Source organism: Trachypithecus francoisi, unplaced genomic scaffold (assembly GCF_009764315.1).
Source record: "Trachypithecus francoisi isolate TF-2019V2 unplaced genomic scaffold, Tfra_2.0 Contig01461, whole genome shotgun sequence".
Taxonomy (NCBI): domain Eukaryota; kingdom Metazoa; phylum Chordata; class Mammalia; order Primates; family Cercopithecidae; genus Trachypithecus; species Trachypithecus francoisi.
Genome location: NW_022681433.1, coordinates 19,236,889 through 19,254,465, shown reverse-complemented (window position 1 = coordinate 19,254,465; position 17,577 = coordinate 19,236,889). Strand labels below are relative to the sequence as shown.

Sequence of the window (17,577 nt, the reverse complement as noted above, 5' to 3'; positions counted from 1 at the left end):
CACTCTTTGGCTGGGCGTGGTGGCTCACACCTGTAATCCTAGCACTTCAGGAGGCCAAGGTGGGTGGATAACCTGAGGTCAGGAGTTTGAAACCAGCCTGGCCAACATGGCAAAACCCTGTCTCTACTAAAAATACAAAAACTTGCTGGGCATGGTGGCAGATGCCTGTAATCCCAGCTACTCAGAAGGCTGAGGAAGGAGAATCGCTTGAACCCAGGAGATGGAGGTTGCAGTGAGCCGAGATTGCGCCAGTGCACTCTAGCCTGCATGACTGGAACGAGACTCCATCTCAAGAAAAAAAAAAAAATCACTCTTTGAGGAACTTCTCCAGTTGTCTTGATATCTAGCTTCCATGGTGCATTCTCCAGTGTCTTTTTGGTTGTTGCTGTTGCTCATAATCCTCAAAACCGATGAGTAAAACTATTGCCTTAAAAAAGGCCACTTTCCAAGCACGTACCCAGGGGTTGAGCCATTCTCCCTCTACACTCCTAGTTGAGCCTCTGGCTCTGATTTGTTTTATTTGGCATTTACATTTCTGGCCAACCTGGTATTTAATAAATAAACATTTAATGAATTTTGTCGAGGTTTAAAAGTTGGAGGATTTCCCTTATGATCTAGGCTTCTGGCTTCCCTTGACAACTGGAAGGTCTGAGAATACATGACCCATATTTTCAAATGGTCAATGGTCAGCAACTAGCCAAGGCTGGGATGCGATTGCTCCTCTTCAGGTGGGTGCCAGTGGTTTCATTCACACAGTATCCACCCAGCCTGCTTCTCTCACTTACTCCCTGGAATGGATCGTGGAAATAAAGCTAACATTTCAGGAAGAACGGCAGCTCGAGGGATGCAATTCTGACCTCCCTAAGGGAGGCGTTCGTAAGATAAGAGGAGGATTGACGCTGTCTAACAGCACTAAAGGTTGTCAGGATGATCAAATTACAGTCCCTTCTCAAATGATTTACTCCAGTGTCCTGAATCTCCCCAACCCAGACAGCAGATTAGAATAGCGTCTGCCTGATGCTTTCTCTTTACGTAATTGGCACCATCTTTCCTCTTCAGCAGAACTGCAGACGGCCTGGGCTGAACCTGACCTTTGTGAGAATTGAGGACACACACCTTGTTTGAAACCTCTCCACAACATCCTTTCCAGAGATTCCCAGTGTTCTCCAATCAACTTAGATGGTCTCATTACCTCCTAAGGCAGCCACCCTGACTCTTCAGACCATTTTCTTACATTGGACAGGAATCTGATGCCCATATTACCACACTAAAATTAGACACCACTTTATAATTTGCGAAGTACAGTCACACACATGGTGATGGTTAATTTTATGTGTCACCCTGACTGGGCTAAGAATGCTCAGTCAAATATTTCTGTGTGTATGTGTGTCTGTCAGGGTGTTTCTGGAAAAGATTAGCATTTGAATCAGTAAACTGGGTAAAGAATATCTGCTCTCACTAAGGTACCATCCAATCTGTTGAGAGCCCAGATACAACAGAAAGGCCAAAGAAGTAAGAAGTGAGAATCTTCCTCACTCTCTCTCTCTCGTTCTCTCTCTGCCCCCCTCCGTCTCTCTTCCTCCCTCCCTCTTTCTCCCTTTCTGTCTCTCTTTCTCTCTTTCTCCCACCTCCCTTTCTCTCTCCCTCTCTTTCAGTTTCCCCTCTCCACCATTGAACTGGGACGTCCATCTTCTCCTGCCCTTGGACATCAGAGCTCCTGGCTCTTGAGCCTTTGGACCCTGGGACGTACACTAGCAGAGCCCCCAACCCCGCCCCGTTCCCAGGCCTTCACCTTCAGACTGAGAGTTACATCATTGACTGCCCTGGCTCTCAGGCTATCAGACACAGACTGATTCACATCAGTTTTCCTGGTTTGCCGTCTTGCACATGACAGATGATGGGCCTTTTTGGACTCCATAATTACATAAGGCAAATCGCCTTTTTTACATATATACATGTATATATACACACACATATATACGCACATACACACAGACACATATATGCACATATATACACACATACATACACACACACACACACACACACACACACACATATATCCTATCAGTTCTGTTTTTCTGGAGAACCTTGGATAATACGAACACAGCCTCATTTAATCCTAACAGCAAGACTGAGTTATTTACATTATCACTTCTTTCCAAATGAGGAAATGGAGGCTCAGAGAAGTTGTATGGCTTAGCCAGTCACACAGCTGGTAAGTGGAAATAAGATATAATTTTTCTGATTCAGATTTCAGTATTCTTTTTCTAGAACCATTGGTCTAAGGTCTATCCTGTGCATTAATATCAAGCATGTCTAATTCCTCTTTTCTGTAACAGATTTTCATATATTTGACCACAGATGTCAAGCGTCCCATAAGCATTTCCTATTTCTCACTAAATATGCTGTGTTCCTTGCATCAGGAGTCATTTGACAAAGTTTCTACACTCCACACTACTCTCACTTCTCTTCTAAACAGAGCAGGTAGTTTGAAAGCTCGAATATAAAGACAATACTTTAGGTATGGCCAGCCCAGCACTAAGGAGAGCACAACTGTCTTCTTCATCCTCTAGTGTTATACACCCAGTAATTCAGCCTGAGCACATGACATTCATGGCAATATGGTAAGCTAAACATTAGGTAATCATGGATCTCGCTTTGCCCAGGACAGTCTCCAATATGCTTGTTGTCCTGGCTGAATTGTTATTGATGCTCTTGTTTTACTCTTGAATGTCCTAGTTTGGATGCCAATTGCATGGTCCCCTTACCTATTAGGAAACAGAGCATCAACCACTTCTTTCCTACGGTTGCTGTTGCTTAGGCTTGTCTTCTTGGGATAACATTTGAACCCAAGCAAAAAAAAAGTCTTAAATTTATCCATCTACTTGAATCCAGCCTATATTATACTGCACGAATGGTCCCAATTCTTCCGTGCACTCTGTCCTGCGTAGCTCTGCGGGGCCCTCACTCTGCAGGGTGGTATCATTCTCCAGCCTTCACCATGGCCATGTGACTTGCTTTGGCCAATGGAAAGTTAAGAGTTATGAGACCATACAGCCCTGAAAAGTGTTTCCATGACTGGACTTGTATGCATACGCTTCCGCCGTCACCATGAGAAAGCTGTGTCTGGGGTGGCCGCTGTACCCTGAGAGGAGGCTGAGGGACACATGGAGCGCAGGTGCCCCAGCTCAAGTGCCCTAGCCTAGAACTGAGATCAGCTGACAATAATGAGTGCTAGTTTAAGCCACTGAATTGGTGGTGGATTTTTTTAGGGCATCTATACACAGTCTAGCTGCATACTACTCCAGATTCCCAGGCTTTGGATATCTGACCCTACCATCCAAGCTACCATCATCCTAAATGTAATGAGTATGTATGCCATACACATACTCAAGTCCCTTTTAAGCTATTGAACAGGATAGGGCTATTTTGTAACCCTCAGGGAACAGCATTCCAAATTAATAATTCAATCAGCAGTCTAACCAGACCAGTTAGTTATAATAAACTAATAATTGTTGACTCTGATTGAGCACATGATTTTCAGCATGTGGTATGAACTATCTCGTTTAATCCTCTTCACTCTATGAGTCAGATGATATAAGCCCTATTTTATGATGAGCACAATGGTGAACACATGGCTTGAGGAACGTACCCAAGTCACACAGCTGTGAGTGCAGTTGGGGTCCTCCCTGACGGCAGCACCTTCACTCCTGGGCACCTCATTTCCACCCATCGAGTGATCGAGTGCTGACCACATTCCAGGAGAGCCTGGCACATGGCTTTGGGGAAGTTGAGAAACACAATCTCAATTCTTAGTGGGATATCACTCCCCGAAAAGTAGTCAGCATGATGTAAATAAAAAGAATATGAGATTTGGAGATAGCCAGACAAATGTGGGTTCACATCTGGGCTCCAGCACTGACCTAGGGTTGCCTCCTTAATCTCTCTGAACCACACTTTTGTTGTCACAAAATGAAGGTAAAAATGCTAACTTCACATGGTCATTTACAGCGTGTAAAGCTCCTAGCTCAGCCAATAACTCAGTTTCAAGAGATACTTGCTCACCTCCGTGTCTCAGGTAAAAGTAGGGTTGGTTCGACATCTTGCCCAGTGACGTGTGGATGTGCTAAAGACTGCACTCAGACCCTCCCTTCCTTGCTGGCCAGGCCATGTTTTGTGTTTGTGAAACTAATTCTTTCACTGACTTGCACTCATTGCTACTGACTCTTACATTGCATATTCAGGTCATTGCATAGTCCAAAAAAAGAATCCAGTCCTCTCCTCGAGCCAGCTGAGTGAAATGCAAAAAGACAGGGCATTACTCCCTCCGAAAAACAAAATTTGGAAATTGAAAAACAAAACAAAGAAAACATTTTTAAAATTCCAACTAGAAGAGGGAATGGAAACTCATTTTCCAATTTTGGAAACCACTTCGTCATTTTGACACTAAATTTAGAAATGAACTCAACTTTGGAGCATGTCGGACCTCAGATCTCTAGCACTGCAGGTCCTGTGTAGCTGCGTTGTGCCCAGATAGCAAAATAGGTAACAATTACAATCACAGGCTTTAGACCCAGAGACTCCAAGGAGGCTTATTAGCTGTAGGACCCTGGACAGGTTGCTTAACAGGTTTATACTTCTGTTTACTCACTTGTAAGACAGAAATTACAATAATGCCACCTCATCCAATTGTAGTCGGAATGAAAAGAACTGATACTTAGAGAAATCTTAGCCCATAGTAAACGCTCAAAAAAAAATCTGCTGAATTATCATTACTAATGAGATTTTGTTCAGTTAAATTTCTCTTTTAGAGCACATTTTCTTGATTTACGTAAGCACTACTGCAGCCATCCTAGGCAAAGCTACAAGAAAAACAAGGAACTGAAAATAGAAGTTATTGGTTTCGCCTTTTAAACATTCCCAGTTAAGTACCTTAAAATGCTATCTTAACTTTTTTTTTTAAACTTTATTCTTTCCACCTTTTTTCTCTCTTTCCACTTTTCCTTCCCCTCTCTTAACTGAAAAAGCCTAACTGGATGCTAAGGATACCTGTAAAGGTTTGACAAAAGAACAGGATACTGACAAGCTATTAAATCTCTCCACCCAAACACTAATCAAATCCAGAGTGCAAGATGGTGACTTTATCATGGAGGAACTGGCAGACACCACCTTGGTCAATTGAAAGATGTTGGCACCTGCTCCTGAAAACAACACAGCATAATTTCTGAGGTAGTCCTGCCAAGATGTGTGGACCGAGATAACATCGGAGGGACCCAGGTATGTATCATTTTACACTCTGAAGGGCGTGTACCTTTTAAGACTCTCAAGAACACTGTTATGGGCTGAATCATGTCCCCCTCAAAATTTATATGTTGAAGTTTAACCCTCAGTACCTCAAAATATGACCATAATTCAGAGATAATTTCTTTAAAGGGGTCATTAAGTTAAAATTTAAAAAAATTAAAATCAAGCCATTGATGTTATCCTCATCTGATATAACTGGTGATTTTCTAAGATGAGGAGATGAGGAAACAGACACACACAGAGGGAAGATCACCTGAAGACACATGGAGAGGATGGCCATCTGCAAGCCAAGGAGAGAGGCCTCAGAAGAAAGCAACCCTGCCGACACCTAGCACCTGGATTTCCGGTCTTCAGAACTGTGAAACAATACATTTCTGTTCTTTAAGTCACCCAGGCTGTGGTGCTTTGCTATGGCAACCAGAACAAACCAATACAGACGTGAAAGAGAGGGAAAGACTGAGAAACTGTTCCAGATGGAAGGAAACTGATGAGATGTGACAGCTCAGTGCAACACATGATTCTGATCTTGGACCAAAAAGGAAAAAAAGGAAATACATTTTTGGGACAGTTAGTGAAATGTGAATGGGGTCTGAGGCCCAGATGATGCTGAATTGATGTCAATGCCCTGGTTGGGAGGGTTGTGTGGTGGTTACATAGGAGAGTGCCCTCGCTTTGGGGAGGTCCACACAAAAGTATTTAGGGATGATGGGCATCATAGCCAAAGACGAATATGTCTGTCAATAAAGACAAAAGCTGATGGAGCAAATATGGTAAAATGCTAACAACGGGGGAATACGGGTGTTCTTTGTACTTTTTGAGAAGCTTTTCTGTAAATTTGAAACCGCTTTTTTTTTTTAAGGTTGAAAATGATGTCTTGGGAACCCTTGTGTACTGTTGGCAGGAATGCAAAAGTGTACAGCCTGTAGGGAAAACACTGCGGTGGTTCCTCAAAAAAATAAACATAGAATTACCACAGGGTCTTCTGTATATATACCCAGAAGAACTGAAAGCAGACACTCCAACAAATACTGAAAATGTTTGCTTTCACACTCATGTTCACTGCGGCATTATTCACAACAGCCAAAATGTGGAGGCAACACGAGTGTCCATCGATGGATGAATGGATACACAAATGTGCTATAAACACACAATGGAATATTATTCTGCCTTAAAAAGAAGGGAACTTCTGACACGTGCTACAACCTGAGTGAACCTCGAAGACATTATGGTAATTTAAATGAGCCAGACAGAAAAGGATGAATACTATAGGATCCCACTTACATGAGGTACCTAAAATAGTCTTAATTCATAGAGACAAAATACAGACCATTTCTAACGTCAGATGGCTTGACTTACAGTTTTTTGACTTTACAATGGTGAAAAACCGGTATGCATTCAGTAGTAACTGTACTTTGAGTACCCATATGACATGGTTTGGCTGTGTCCCCAGGAAGTCTCACCTTGAATTGTAATAATCCCCACATGTCAAGCGTGGAGATAACTGAATCATGGGGGCAGTTTCCACCATACTGTTCTCGTGGTAGTAAGTCTCATGGTATCTAATGATTTTATAAATGGGAGTTCCCCTGCACAAGCTCTGTCTTGCCTGCCTGCCGCCATGTAAGATGCGACTTCGCTCCTCCTTTGCCTTCTGCCATGATTGTGAGGCCTCCTCAGCCATGTGCAACTGTGAGTCAATTAAACCTCTTTCCTTTATAAATTACCCAGTCTCCCATATGTCTGTATTAGCAGTGTGAGAACAGACTAATACACCATAGAATTATTCTGAGCATTTACTGAGTACTTACTATTAGAGCTTTTCCCTTTTAGTACAGTATTTAATACATTACATGGGATGTTTCGTACTTTATTGGAAAATAAGCTTTATGTTAGGTGATTTTGCCCACTTGTAGGCTAATGTAAGTGTTCTGAGCACGTTTAAGGTAAGCTGGGCTAAGCTGTGATGTTCAGTAGGTTAGGGGCATGGAATGCATTGTCAGCTTTCGATGATGGGTTCATCTGGACCTAACTCCATCATAAGTCAAGGAGCATCTGTAGAATGGTGGTTTTTCAGGGGCTAGGGGAAGGGGAATGGGAAAATGTTGTTTAATGAGTGTGGAGTTTCAGCTTTACAAGATGAAAAGTGTTCTGGAGTGTGGCTGCACAATGGTGCGGATGTTCTTGACACTGCTGAACGGGACACATATAGATGATTACGATGGTAAATGTTGTTATATGTATTTTTACCCCAACTACTTTTCAAAAAATATCTTGGCTATTATTTATCTCCTTATGTATATGTCTTTTTTCCTTTGCTGGCATATAAATCTCTTGGAGGCAGAAACCATGTCTGAACTCACAGCATGTTTCAGAACCGAAAGCCAGGGCGCAGTGGCTGACCAGTACCGAGTTCCTGCAGGAGGGGACCCTTCCAGTGGATGTAGACCTGGAAAATGAGATTGCCTTATTTGAATATTCCCCAGTATCGATCACAGTGCTCTTTATAAAGTAAGTGCTCGGTAAACGTTCGTTCGTGGTGATGCTAAGGGCCGGAAGGGTCTTCAACCTTTTCTTTCTCGCTCTCCCTCCTAGCTCAGCCCTCAGGGAACCCCAAGAGCTGGCTAAGGGGCCATTCTCCTCGCTACCTGGGCCTGCATCTGCCCAATCGCTTCCTGAGGAAGTTATCTAGACATTGACTAGAAACCAAAGGTCCCATTTTTCATCGGCCCTTTATTTATCATTGTATAACTTAGGTAAGTCCTTCCACCTTCACTGTCAGTTCTTCACTCACTGTTTTGCATGCAAGGAGTCCGGAAATAAGCGTGAACATCCTGCGCGTGAGACGAGTTCTGAAATTCACGAGGTGCTGGGGCTTTGCGTTTATTCCTCCAGTTCCGCCTGCGCAAACCTGACAATCCGGCCGGGCCCGCGGGGAAGCGAGCCGAAGCAGGAAGCGTGCGCTGCTGTCCCGCGACCCACCCCGCTGGGCGGCGCAGCTGCGTCTGCGCGCGGGGAGCCGGGGCGGCCGTGGGCTTCCCCTGGGCGCGGGCTCACGGCTGCCGCCTGTGGGCGCCCCGGCCCTGCAGCCAAGCCGGAGGGGCGGACCGGTGGGTGTCGGGAGTAGGCAGCAGCGGCCAGGCCTCTGCGGCTTCTCTTCCACTGGAGAGGGAAGAGCCGCGGCCGCGAGGATTCCCAGCAGTGACCGCGTGTTGAGAGCCTGAAAGTGGCCCCGAAGCCGTCCCTTTCCCGATAGCCAAGCAGAAGTAGGACTCGACGCACCGGGGCTGGGATGCCCATGCTGGTGACGCCTTGGGGCTCGCAGTTATACTTGGCGACCGGTCTACAGGGCGATTCGGTGCTTTCCGGAATAGCAGATTCACCTATCTTTAGACCCACCTTTGTCCTTTGGGGTGTAGCCCGGCCTGCGCTTTCCTACGAGCCCTGCTGTCACCTGAACAGCCTGATGACTTCACGTTCAACCACTGGAGGGCACAGCCACATCATTTTAAAAAAATTGATTTCCCCACTTAAAGCTGACATGGTTGGGGGGAAATAACATTTTAAAAATGTAAAAAGATATATATACCTATCTCTCTCTGATTGTTCTGATATAAACTCAGGTGGGATTCTTCAAAACAGGAGGCTGCTGCAGTCCCTTCATTTTACAGCTGAGAAAACGAAGGCCTTGGAGCTTGAGAACTCCAGTTGCCCAAGGCGCACAGGTGGTGGGTAAGGACGCTGATCGTTTCTCCGAAGAATCCTTCCCTGACCCAGGAGGATCCGGTGGGAGAGCGGAGCCGTCCACAGCTCAGCCAGGACACAAGAAGGCCCAGGGTGGCAGGAGCCCCACTGTGTGCTGTGGAGGATGGCAGAGGAAAAGTCAGCATTGTCCCTCAACTGCAGGATCATGTGATGTGATGGGAAAAAATTCTGAGTACAAGACACAGGAAGCGCAGGTCACGGAAACACATGGTACCCAGAAGGGCTTAACTAGTTGCAGCTGTGCAGGGCGACGTGCAGAGTGCCCCAAGGGTGTCCTGAGTGAGGGTGGACATCCCCTGCCCTCTGGCTTCGTGAAGGCTTCGTGAAGCCTGCCAGGTCACCTTTGTTTGCAGAGATAGCTTCTTTATGACACTCCCTCCACCAGTAATTGACAAAGTCTGCTTCCGCTGAGTGTCTGATAAAGGATTCAGTTTACATGATTGTTAAGACATGATCATGAAAGAAGACAGAAGAGGGATGTGAGTGGCCCTCAGGAAAAAAAGTATCAAAGGAAACTGAGGAGCCTGTGTTCCGAGTTATAACATCAGTACTGTGTGTAAGTGCTGAGTTTCAGCTTCTGCCCAAGGCTAGGAGTTGCCTAGTCGACTTAAACTGTAAGCTCCTAAGGGACAGCGCTGACCCTTGAGATGACTGGGCAGCCATCAGCTTCATGCTAGAGGCTTTAAAGCAAACCCAAGGTGCAGTCTCAGTACTGATTATTTGGGCTAGTGCCTTTCTTAACATTTCACGGATACATTCCCTATTTATTTTATTTTATTTTATTACAGTTTTTCTCTATTCAGTCATGGCCATTCTAACTTAGCTGCTGTTGTCTTTGTAAGTTTATTTAATATCTTTTAAATATTAAAAGATTAAATAGATTATTTTATAATAAATTCTTTTAATATTATAATATTAATTTTAGATAAGAACCGTGTTTACTTTCAAGAGTAGTAAATAAAGAAGACTAAAAATTTAAGAGACTGAAAGCTGCTGAGAATGCGTAAGAGAAACTTGGTTATCAAACGCAATTCTGATCTTTTATCAGGCATCTGTATCAATGTCGATGATATAACCGTGGTTAACTTCATGAAGAAGCAAGATATTTGATTCTCATCTGTTTAAAGAAACAGTCCATTTCTTCTAAAAGTATATACTGTAAAACACAAACCACCTAGGTGGGAAATAAAAGATGGTTATGCTTTACCATTTATATAAGCCTGGCCTTTCTCCAGAATGATTTTGATATAGCTTACAACAAAAACTGTGTTAGGCTTAATAAAAGAAAAATGGAAATGGAAACTAAGGATCAACAGAAAAGAGTATCACAAATATGGTAATACTAGCATGTAATGTTATTTCTGTAATTGAGTGTAAATGTGGCTCTGAGCTTCCTGGAGGCCAAGGCAAAAATAGAGACAAGAGCAACGTGCATAATATCATTAGCAGACAGAAAGATCATGTGACTTTTTAATTTTTTTCCCAGAAACTGAATCTAAAAAGAATCACTCTATATGAAGACTCATATATATGACTTTAAGTGAAAAAATGATGAACACTATCCTCCATGAGAGTTTTTGCACAGATTGAAGGAGATAAGAACTGATATTGAAGCCCAACTCAGTGAAGTTGATCCTGTCAGGCTAGGCTCAGACAAGCAAACTTCTGATGAAATCCTAGAATTCCGACAAATGCAGGCATGGAATGAGCGATTCCTATTCCATCTGCCTCACTGTGCCTGGAGCAAGGCCTAAGTGTTGAAGACAGCCTGTTTCAATATAAGATCAAATGAGATTGTTCATAACAGGAGTCTGCAGGAATAGAGCACCTCTGATGTGAAATGATGGATGATTTTCATCAGCCGTGTATCTGCTCCCTTGGCAGCACCCCAAGCACAGACCCTAGGCTATTTCAGTGTGTCATCTGGCAGGCCCAGTGCACAAACAGAGGATGTCTCAACTGTACATGTGTAACACAGCTTTAATTCATAATTTCATCTCTGGATGGGATTTGGAGCAGATGGGCATTGCTGTCTTTTTAAAGGTAAAAAAATCAATGAAAGACACTGTGGTTTTGAAATTAAATGAGCCCTTGAAAAATACCAGCTTTGTTTGGCTTTGCGTTTTCTTTTTTCCTCTCCTCCAAAGTTCTTTGCAGCAAAATATTCAATTGAAAACTCAGCATGCCCACTGCCTCCCCATTCCATTAAAAAAAAAAATTCTATGGAAAGTCTCCACTAACAGGAAGACAGAAGTTCTTCACAGTTTGGTTTTATTTTTAAATGATAGTCATTACCTCATTTTTAAAGGATTTGTAATAAATTAAGCAAGTAACACTTGTGTACCAGTTTCCAATCAGTTTCTAATGTGCCTGGAACTTGCTGGGCTACAAAAAAAAGGATCATCTGTTTTTTTTTCTACACCCAAAGATATCCCAATCTTATCGGAGAAGGGAAACTGAGGCATGTGTTACCGTTAGAGGACTGGGAAGCACTAATCTGTGTCAAACTACAAAGTGCAAATTCAAAGGAGAGATCGTCATGGGAGGGAGTGATCCGGAAGAATTTGTAGCCCTTACCTGTCCCAGTCATGCTTCTTGCCAAAGAAAAAGAGAAATCTCCAAGTATCTTAATGTTTTCGGCACTTCTCCAATCTGACAAATATTTATTCAGATTCAAACTGACTGCTCAAGTTTCACTGCAGCTCCTTGTTTCCTGTTAGATCTTTTAAAGAATCTTTGCTTAAAACATTAAAGGCTGAATGAAGAGCAAGAAAATCTTGCCTATGAATAAGACACTGGGAACTGCACAGAATCAACATCAGCTCACAAGCTCATCATCTCACGCACGGATTCCTGAGCACATTCTCGCATTCTTGCTCTTAATCCTCCCTTGGTGACCTGCTACTCAGACATCATCTTTTATGCAGAGAAGCAGGCACGTTTCTCATCATTAATTCTGTTCTCAGCCAGGTGTGTAGCCACAGAGCATACAGACCACAGGATGAAGTGAGCACCCCAGGACGTAAATTTGTGTGGAGAAATTACAGCTCAGGTTTCTTACACAGCTTTAGCCCATCAGGACATGAAGCTGTCTTGCGAATTGCGGGTGTGTCTAAGCTCTTAAGCACATGTGAACTTTAACGCACGTGCATTCCCTACTCACATACACGATACAAGCATGCCACACACTCACAATCCAATTGGCTAACTAAGGTTATTAACAGGAAAGAACAATTATAGTCCTTATGGTCATAATTTTGTTTGAATTTTCGCCTCATCAAAAATGTACCAGCCAACTCAAGCAGGCTTTCCTCCTTTTTTCCTAGTGAAAGCATATTGACTTTCCTGACTTCTTATGGCCACATTTGAGGAAAGGAGAAGGCACTGGAATCACCAAAACAGCAGTCACCAGCTTCATCAGCCTCCCAATTCCACGGAGCCCCTTGAAAATCCAGGGGCGCAGACTGGCAACAGCAGAGATTTAATAGGTAAGACCTTGGGTTCAGTGAACAGATCTCTCACAGTTCCCGATATCAGCCCTTATCAGAAATTATCTTTTACTTTGTATATTTCACATATTTCAAATAGAAGGGGTCAAGACTAATGGTGACCAGTCTTCATTCATTTGATAAACCTTTATTAAACACAAGTGTGGCTTTGTTCTAGGCAGCATGAATAGAATGATTTACAAACTGTCGCTGCTCTTCGGGCAGTCACTGTTTTATAGGGGAACTCGAGAAGCAGTCAGGAAGGAAGGTCTCAGAGGAGATGGCCCTGAAACTGAATCAGACTTTAAAAGATAAGTTGGTCAACAGGGTTGGAGGGAGGGAAAAGAAGGTTTTGAAAGATGGATCTTTCAGAAAAAGCAAATAACTTGGGCACAGGCATGGGCACAAAAAGGAAAAGAAAAGCCAGAGCATTCAGAGAATTGCAGAACATTTTGCATGACTGAGGAAGCAAGAGAGGCCTTTTGAGAAATACGACTGGAGAGGTGATGAGGGGCCCGATCTTGTGTTACACAAAGAACCTCTTATGCCACACAAAGGAATTTGGATTTTTTTTTTTTTTTCCTTTAGGCATAAGGAAGCCATTGAAGGGTTTTAAACAGGAACAATGTAATCAGATTTACTCTTTGGAAATAAGATCTCCTGGTTAGTTAATGAACTCATGTTTCTCTTTTTCTATGTTAACCATTGTTTTATTGTTTGGTCTTTAGACTCTATTATTGATTGAAACGCCAAAGTGACGGGAGTCAAGAGGCTTTGCCATTTAACCTTCCACAGTTTATTTTATTTGCTTTTAAAATAGTTATTATATTACGTGCTTTGCCTTATTAGTTTGGTGTACAATTAAAGTAAGATAAAGGCAGAGAATCTAGCTTGTAGTTCTATTGCTATGGACACCATTAGTTAGGTGATGTCAGAAAGCTTACAGATGAATCAATGTTTACTACTGGACCAGTTACAGACAACACCAGAAGATATTAGATCTAGCACAAACTTTATAAACTATTGAGCCTTTCATTTTATTTTGCATTTAAAAATCCTTACATCAGAGATTCTGAATTCCTTCATCAGGGGTGTGGCCCGTGCGCTGAGATTTTTTAAAGCTCTCCAGGTGATTTTAATATACAATTAGATTTGAGAACTATGATTTTAGTCTTAAGTGGCTTTACAAGTAAATGCCTTTAAATTCTGTGGTAATACATCATTCATAGGCTATTCAGGCTGCAGTAAAACATAGAGAAAAAACAAACAATTATTGAGTTCATTTTATGAAGCAAGAATAATCTTAATAACAAAAGATAAAAACCTTTAAAAAGATGTGAAGCTATAATCTTTTCATGAATATAGGTATAACATCATAAAATATTATAAAAATATTTTAACCGTATATTAAAAGGGTAAGCTAAACAGAATTTACTTTAGAAATTGAGAGGCCGGGCGCGGTGGCTCAAGCCTGTAATCCCAGCACTTTGGGAGGCCGAGACGGGCGGATCACGAGGTCAGGAGATCGAGACCATCCTGGCTAATACGGTGAAACCCCGTCTCTACTAAAAATACAAAAACTAGCCGGGCGACGTGGCGGGCGCCTGTAGTCCCAGCTACTCGGGAGGCTGAGGCAGGAGAATGGCGTAAACCCGGAAGGCGGAGCTTGCAGTGAGCTGAGATCCGGCCACTGCACTCCAGTCCGGGCGACAGAGCGAGACTCCGCCTCAAAAAAAAAAAATAAAAATAAAAATAAAAATAAAAAATAAAAAATAGAAATTGAAGAATGGTTTAATATTGGGAAGTTTATTATTGTAATACCTGGGCGACAGAGTGAGACTCCATCTCAAAAAAAAGAAAAAGAAAAGAAAACAGAAAATGCAAAGTTTAGTCTCAAGCTGAGACTAAATATTTGCAAATCATGTGTCTGAAAAAAGACTTGTATCAGAATAGAGAACGCTTATCACTCCATTAAAAAAAGACAATTCAAAATGTTCAGCAGAAGATATGAACAGATAATTCACCAAAGAATATATTATGATAGCAAATAAGCATATGAAAAGTTGCTCAACATTATCAGTGCTTAGAGAAATGCGAACTAAAACCATACTGAGCTACTATGACACATACACTAAAATGTCTCTAATCGGAAAAACTGAAAATATCACATTCTGGTAAAGATTTAGAGGAACTGGAATCCTCACACATTGCTGGTGAGAATGTAAAAAAGATACAGTCACTTCGGAAAACAATTTGTCAGATACTCAGTAAGTTAAACACACCCACTTCTAACTATCTACACAGAGAAATGAAAATGTATGCTCAGACAAAAAAAATTCAGCATTATTATTTTCCATAACCAAAACCTGGCTATTCTAGTTCAGGATGACATACTGAACATATGTGTTCACCTCGTGTCCCTCCTGAGACCCCAGTGAAATGACCATGTAGAAATACAAAGAGGAATAAACTCACGCAACAAAAGCATGGAAGGGTATCAGTAAACAAGAAATTTCAACAAATTTCCAGAGGACAGAAAGCTGATGTACAGGCCGGGCGCAGTGACTCACACCTGTAATCCCAGCATTTTGGGAGGCCAAGGTGGGTAGATCGCCTAAGGTCAGGAGTTCGAGACCAGCCTGACCAACGTGGTAAAACCCCATCTCTACTAAAAATACAAAAATTAGCCAGGCACGATGGAGTGTGCCTGTAGTCCCAGCTACTCGGGGGCCTGAGGCAGGAGAATTGCTTGAACGCAGGAGGCGGAGGTTGCGGTGAGCCAAGATCACACCATTGCACTCCAGCCTGGGTGACAGAGCAACACTCTGTCTCAAAAAAAAAAAAAAGAAAAGTAAGAAAACTAATGTACAGGCAAGAGAAGGATGCTGAAGCCCAGAATATAATCGTTGTTGGAGGCTCTGTAAGAAGGAGCCAGCCTCCTCTATGGAGACCTAAAAGAGAAGGAGAGAAACAGGGGGAATGATGGAATATGTACGCCACTATGTCACAGCCCTGCCAGTCACCCCTCCCCTTCCCACTCTTCCAGAACATCTGGAAGGCCAACATTGCCACTGTTACAAAAGATAAAGAATGAAGAAATTTCACACATTTACCTAGGAAGATGTAAACTTTCTGTTGTAGATAATTTATTACAGAGTACTCTGTCCACACCCAGGGGCCCTGCACAAGTGCTTCTCAAAGCATCTGTAGTGAAGGACCAGATCTTGTGTTAAAATTTCGAATCCATTGCAGAAGGTTAGTTTTTAAAATATAATCAAAATAAATTACTAGAAAAATAAAATTTAAAAAGCAAAGACACACAAAAAATACAAGTGCAAATGTTTTATTACCAGACTCAAGAGACAAAAGAGTATATTTCTTTTCTTTTTTTTTTTTTTCTGAGACAGAGTCTTGCTCTGTCACCCAGACTGGAGTGCAGTGGCACTATCTCGGCTCACTGCAAGCTCCGCCTCCCGGGTTCATGCCATTCTCCTGCCTCAGCCTCCCGAGTAGCTGGGACTACAGGCGCCCACCACCACGCCTGGCTAATTTTTTGTATTTTTAGTAGAGATGGGGTTTCACCATGTTAGCCAGGATGGTCTCAATCTCCTAATCTCCTGACCTCATGATCTGCCCGCCTCAGCATCCAAAGTGCTGGGATACACGCGTGAGCCACCGTGCCCAGCCCCTACACAAAAGATTATATTTCAATCAATGTTATCAGCACAAATTTAAAATAGAAAAAAAGGCAAGAATTACAAAAATGGTCCATACTTACTAAAAGTGTGTGTATAGGCGATTGAAGTAGACATTGTTACATTAAAATATTCATGTCATTCTACCATTGAAACTAAACTAAAGGTTATGAAGGGAATTGTAATTCCCATACAGAAAACCTATAAGTTTTGAATAAACAGCATGTATAAAAATATCAAGTTTTTATTGTAAAAAATGAGCCTGATTCTTGTTTATTAATTAATTTAATCTATGTTGGATTGTTGACAATGCCATTCACAGAAGATAATGCATGTCTAAACTGTTTCTATGTATTTTTTCCCTTGTTTTTAAAGAAACAATTCTCGTACCATAATAGTATCATTTTTTTTTTTTTTTTTGAGACGGAGTCTCGCTCTGTCACCCAGGCTAGAGTGCAGTGGCCGGATCTCAGCTCACTGCAAGCTCCACCTCCCGGGTTCACACCATTCTCCTGCCTCAGCCTCCCGAGTAGCTGGGACTACAGGCGCCCGCCACCTCGCCCGGCTAGTTTTCTGTATTTTCTAGTAGAGACGGGGTTTCACCGTGTTAGCCAGGATGCTCTCGATCTCCTGACCTTGTGATCCGCCCGTCTCGGCCTCCCAAAGTGCTGGGAATTGGCCGGGCGCAGTGGCTCACGCCTGTAATCCTAGCACTTTGGGAGACCGAGGCGGGTGGATCACTTGAAGTCAGGAATTCCAGACCAGGCTGGCCAACATGGTGAAACCACGTCTCTACTAAACTTACAGAATTAGCCGGGCAGGTGGCGCATGCCTGTAATCTCACCTACTTGGGAGGCTGCGGCAGGAGAATCGCTTGAACCCGGGAGGTGGAGGTTGCGGTGACCCAAAATTGTGCCACTGCACTTTAGCCTGGGCAACAAGAGAGAAACTCCATCCCCCCCAAAAAATTAAAGTGTACAATTCAGTGGTTCTCAGTATATCAGATTCACAAGGTGTGCAACCAAAAGCACTAATTCCAGGACGTTTTCATCACCCCAAATAGAGATCCCATGCTCGTGGGCCACCATTGCCCAGTCTTCCTGCCCTCAGCCCTGAACGCTTCCTAATCTGTTTTGTTTCTTTATAGTTTTGCCCATTCTGAACATTTCATATAAATGGAGTACAACATGTAGCCTTTTTTGTCTGACTATTTTTACTCAGCATAGTGTTTTCAAGGTTCATCCACATCGTAGAATGTGTTAGTAATTCATTCCTTTTTGTGGCTGAATAGTATTTTTTTGTGTAGATAGATCACAGTTTATTTA

The 17,577-nt window shown here is 42.7% G+C and overlaps 1 protein-coding gene across 1 annotated transcript in view; it reads right to left on the bottom strand.

The window, feature by feature from the left end:
- Window positions 1-8,230, bottom strand: part of SACS (sacsin molecular chaperone) — a 128,538-nt gene extending 120,308 nt beyond the window's left edge. Inside the window, exons 1-2 of the mRNA XM_033237188.1 lie at window positions 8,099-8,230; window positions 7,668-7,753 (exon numbers count right to left, since the gene is read on the bottom strand). The gene's annotated coding sequence lies outside the window, so the exon portion shown is untranslated. The remainder of the gene's footprint in view (window positions 1-7,667; window positions 7,754-8,098) is intronic.
- Between the last annotated feature and the right edge of the window lie 9,347 nt (window positions 8,231-17,577).